We start from the raw sequence: 6,193 nt of genomic DNA on the forward strand, positions 1-6,193 counted from the left end.
TAGGATAGAGGATAGGATAGGATAGAGGATAGGATAGGATAGAGGATAGGATATAGGATTGGATAGGGTAGAGGATGGGATAGGATAGAGGATTGGATAGGATAGAGGATAGGATAGGATAGAGGATAGGATAGGATAGACGATAGGATAGGATAGAGGATAGGATAGGATAGAGGATAGGATAGGATAGAGGATAGGATAGGATAGAGGATAGGATAGGATAGAGGATAGGATATAGGATTGGATAGGGTAGAGGATCGGATAGGATAGAGGATAGGATAGGGGAGAGGATAGGATAGAGAATAGGATAGGATAGAGGATTGGATAGGGGATTGGATAGGATAGAGGATAGAATAGGATAGAGGATAGGATAGGATAGAGGATAGGATAGCATAGAGGATAGGACATAGGATTGGATAGGATAGACGATAGGATAGGATAGAGGATAGAATAGGATAGAGGATAGGACAGAAGATGGGATAGGATAGAGGATAGGATAGGATAGGGTATAGGATAGAGGATAGGATAGAGGATAGGATAGGATAGAGGATAGGATAGGATAGAGGATAGGATAGGATAGAGGATAGGATAGGATAGAGGATAGGATAGGATAGATAATAGTATAGAGGATAGGATAGAGGATAGGATAGAGGATAGGATAGGGGATAGGATAGGATAGAGAATATGATAGGATAGAGGATAGGACAGGGGATTGGATAGGATAGAGGATAGGAGACGATGGAGGATAGGATAGGATAGAGGATAGGATAGGATAGAGGATAGGATAGGATAGAGGATAGGATAGGATAGAGGATAGTATAGGGTAGATGATAGGATAGGATAGGATAGTGGATACGAGAGGATAGAGAGTAGGATACGATAGAGGATAGGATAGGGGATTGGATAGGATAGAGGATAGGATAGGATAGAGGATAGGATAGGATAGAGGATAGGATAGGATAGAGGATAGGATAGGATAGAGGATAGGATAGGATAGAGGATAGGATAGGATAGAGGATAGGATAGGATAGACGATAGGATAGGATAGAGGATAGGATAGGATAGAGGATAGGATAGGATAGAGGATAGGATAGGATAGAGGATAGGATAGGATAGAGGATAGGATAGGATAGAGGATAGGATAGAGGATAGGGTAGGATAGAGGATAGGATAGAGGAGAGGATGGGATAGAGAATAGGATAGGATAGAGGATTGGATAGGGGATTGGATAGGATAGAGGATAGAATAGGATAGAGGATAGGATAGAGGATAGGATAGAGGATAGGATAGGTTAGAGGATAGGATAGGATAGGGGATAGGATAGGATAGAGGATAGGATAGAGGATAGGATAGAGGATAGGATAGGATAGAGGATAGGATAGAGGATAGGATAGAGGATAGGATAGGGGATAGGATAGGATAGAGAGTAGGATAGGATAGAGGATAGGACAGGGGATTGGATAGGATAGAGGATAGGAGACGATGGAGGATAGGATAGGATAGAGGATAGGATAGGATAGAGGATAGGATAAGATAGAGGATAGGAAAGGATAGCGGATAGGATAGGATAGTGGATAGGACAGGATAGAGCAGACGATAGAGGATAGGATAGGATAGAGGATAGGATAGGATAGAGGATAGGATAGGATTGAGGATAGGATATGATAGAGGATAGGATAGGATAGAGGATAGGATAGGATAGAGGATAGGACTTAGGATTGTATAGGATAGACGATAGGATAGGATAGAGGATAGAATAGGATAGAGGATAGGATAGGAGACTGGATAGGATAGAGGATAGGATAGGATAGAGGATAGGATAGGATTGAGGATAGGATAGGATAGAGGATAGGATAGGATAGAGGATAGGATATAGGATTGGATAGGGTAGAGGATCGGATAGGATAGAGGATTGGATAGGATAGAGGATAGGATAGGATAGAGGATAGGATAGGATAGAGGATATGATAGGATAGATGATAGGGTAGGATAGCGGATAGAATAGGATAGAGGATAGGATCGGATGGGTGATAGGATAGGATAGAGGATAGTATAGGATAGAGAATAGGATAGGATAGAGGATAGGATAGGATAGAGGATAGGATAGGATAGAGGATAGGATCGGATAGAGGATAGGATAGGATAGAGGATAGGATAGGATAGAGGATAGTATAGGATAGAGGATAGGATAGGATAGAGGATTGGATAGGATAGACGATAGGATAGGATAGAGGATAGGATAGGATAGACGATAGGATAGGATAGAGGATAGGATAGGATAGGGGATAGGATAGGATAGAGGATAGGATAGGATAGAGGATAGGATATAGGATTGGATAGGGTAGAGGATCGGATAGGATAGAGGATTGGATAGGGGATAGGATAGGATAGAGAATAGGATAGGATAGAGGATTGGATAGGGGATTGGATAGGATAGAGGATAGGAGACGATGGAGGATAGGATAGGATAGAGGATAGGATAGGATAGAGGATAGGATAGGATAGAGGATATGATAGGATAGAGGATAGGATAGGATAGAGGATAGGATAGAGGATAGGATAGGATAGAGGATAGGATAGGATTGAGGATAGGATAGGATAGAGGATTGGATAGGGGATAGGATAGGATAGAGAATAGGATAGGATAGAGGATTGGAAAGGGGATTGGATAGGATAGAGGATAGGAGACGATGGAGGATAGGATAGGATAGAGGATAGGATAGGATAGAGGATAGGATAGGATAGATGATATGATAGGATAGAGGATAGGATAGGATAGAGGATAGGATAGGATAGAGGATATGATAGGATAGAGGATAGGACATAGGATTGTATAGGATAGACGATAGGATAGGATAGAGGATAGAATAGGATAGAGGATAGGATAGAGGATAGGATAGAGGATAGGATAGGATAGAGGATAGGAGACGATGGAGGATAGGATAGGATAGAGGATAGGAGACGATGGAGGATAGGATAGGATAGAGGATAGGATAGGGGATTGGATATGATAGAGGATAGGATAGGATAGAGGATAGGATAGGATAGAGGATAGGATAGGATAGAGGATAGGATAGGATAGAGGATAGGATAGGATAGACGATAGGATAGGATAGAGGATAGGATAGGATAGAGGATAGGATAGGTTAGAGGATAGGATAGGATAGAGGATAGGATAGGATAGAGGATAGGATAGGGTAGATGATAGGATAGGATTGGATAGAGGATACGAGAGGATAGAGAGTAGGATACGATAGAGGATAGGATAGGGGATTGGATAGGATAGAGGATAGGATAGGATAGAGGATAGGATAGGATAGAGGATAGGATAGGATAGAGGATAGGATAGGATAGAGGATAGGATAGGATAGACGATAGGATAGGATAGAGGATAGGATAGGATAGAGGATAGGATAGGATAGAGGATAGGATAGGATAGAGGATAGGATAGGATAGAGGATAGGATATAGGATTGGATAGGGTAGAGGATCGGATAGGATAGAGGATTGGATAGGATAGAGGATAGGATAGGATAGAGGATAGGACGGGATAGACGATAGGATAGGATAGAGGATAGGATAGGATAGAGGATAGGATAGGATAGAGGATAGGATAGGATAGAGGATAGGATAGGATAGAGGATAGGATATAGGATTGGATAGGGTAGAGGATCGGATAGGATAGAGGATAGGATAGGGGAGAGGATAGGATAGAGAATAGGATAGGATAGAGGATTGGATAGGGGATTGGATAGGATAGAGGATAGAATAGGATAGAGGATAGGATAGGATAGAGGATAGGATAGCATAGAGGATAGGACATAGGATTGGATAGGATAGACGATAGGATAGGATAGAGGATAGAATAGGATAGAGGATAGGATAGACGATAGGATAGGATAGAGGATAGGATAGGATAGGGTATAGGATAGAGGATAGAGGATAGGATAGGATAGAGGATAGGATAGGATAGAGGATACGAGAGGATAGAGAGTAGGATACGATAGAGGATAGGATAGGGGATTGGATAGGATAGAGGATAGGATAGGATAGAGGATAGGATAGGATAGAGGATAGGATAGGATAGAGGATAGGATAGGATAGAGGATAGGATAGGATAGACGATAGGATAGGATAGAGGATAGGATAGGATAGAGGATAGGATAGGATAGAGGATAGGATATAGGATTGGATAGGGTAGAGGATGGGATAGGATAGAGGATTGGATAGGATAGAGGATAGGATAGGATAGAGGATAGGATAGGATAGACGATAGGATAGGATAGAGGATAGGATAGGATAGAGGATAGGATAGGATAGAGGATAGGATAGGATAGAGGATAGGATAGGATAGAGGATAGGATATAGGATTGGATAGGGTAGAGGATCGGATAGGATAGAGGATAGGATAGGGGAGAGGATAGGATAGAGAATAGGATAGGATAGAGGATTGGATAGGGGATTGGATAGGATAGAGGATAGAATAGGATAGAGGATAGGATAGGATAGAGGATAGGATAGCATAGAGGATAGGACATAGGATTGGATAGGATAGACGATAGGATAGGATAGAGGATAGAATAGGATAGAGGATAGGATAGAAGATGGGATAGGATAGAGGATAGGATAGGATAGGGTATAGGATAGAGGATAGGATAGAGGATAGGATAGGATAGAGGATAGGATAGGATAGAGGATAGGATAGGATAGAGGATAGGATAGGATAGAGGATAGGATAGGATAGATAATAGTATAGAGGATAGGATAGAGGATAGGATAGAGGATAGGATAGGGGATAGGATAGGATAGAGAATATGATAGGATAGAGGATAGGACAGGGGATTGGATAGGATAGAGGATAGGAGACGATGGAGGATAGGATAGGATAGAGGATAGGATAGGATAGAGGATAGGATAGGATAGAGGATAGGATAGGATAGAGGATAGTATAGGGTAGATGATAGGATAGGATAGGATAGTGGATACGAGAGGATAGAGAGTAGGATACGATAGAGGATAGGATAGGGGATTGGATAGGATAGAGGATAGGATAGGATAGAGGATAGGATAGGATAGAGGATAGGATAGGATAGAGGATAGGATATAGGATTGGATAGGGTAGAGGATCGGATAGGATAGAGGATTGGATAGGATAGAGGATAGGATAGGATAGAGGATAGGATAGGATAGAGGATAGGACATAGGATTGGATAGGATAGACGATAGGAATGGATAGAGGATAGAATAGGGGAGAGGATAGGATAGAGAATAGGATAGGATAGAGGATTGGATAGGGGATTGGATAGGATAGAGGATAGAATAGGATAGAGGATAGGATAGGATAGAGGATAGGATAGCATAGAGGATAGGACATAGGATTGGATAGGATAGACGATAGGATAGGATAGAGGATAGAATAGGATAGAGGATAGGATAGAAGATGGGATAGGATAGAGGATAGGATAGGATAGGGTATAGGATAGAGGATAGGATAGAGGATAGGATAGGATAGAGGATAGGATAGGATAGAGGATAGGATAGGATAGAGGATAGGATAGGATAGATAATAGTATAGAGGATAGGATAGAGGATAGGATAGAGGATAGGATAGGGGATAGGATAGGATAGAGAATATGATAGGATAGAGGATAGGACAGGGGATTGGATAGGATAGAGGATAGGAGACGATGGAGGATAGGATAGGATAGAGGATAGGATAGGATAGAGGATAGGATAGGATAGAGGATAGGATAGGATAGAGGATAGTATAGGGTAGATGATAGGATAGGATAGGATAGAGGATACGAGAGGATAGAGAGTAGGATACGATAGAGGATAGGATAGGGGATTGGATAGGATAGAGGATAGGATAGGATAGAGGATAGGATAGGATAGAGGATAGGATAGGATAGAGGATAGGATAGGATAGAGGATAGGATAGGATAGAGGATAGGATAGGATAGACGATAGGATAGGATAGAGGATAGGATAGGATAGAGGATAGGATAGGATAGAGGATAGGATAGGATAGAGGATAGGATAGGATAGAGGATAGGATAGGATAGAGGATAGGATATAGGATTGGATAGGGTAGAGGATCGGATAGGATAGAGGATTGGATAGGATAGAGGATAGGATAGGATAGAGGATAGGATAGGATAGAGGATAGGACATAGGATTGGATAGGATAGACG

The sequence above is a fragment of the Halictus rubicundus genome, unplaced genomic scaffold (genome assembly GCF_050948215.1).
Source record: "Halictus rubicundus isolate RS-2024b unplaced genomic scaffold, iyHalRubi1_principal scaffold0019, whole genome shotgun sequence".
Taxonomy (NCBI): Eukaryota; Metazoa; Arthropoda; class Insecta; order Hymenoptera; family Halictidae; genus Halictus; species Halictus rubicundus.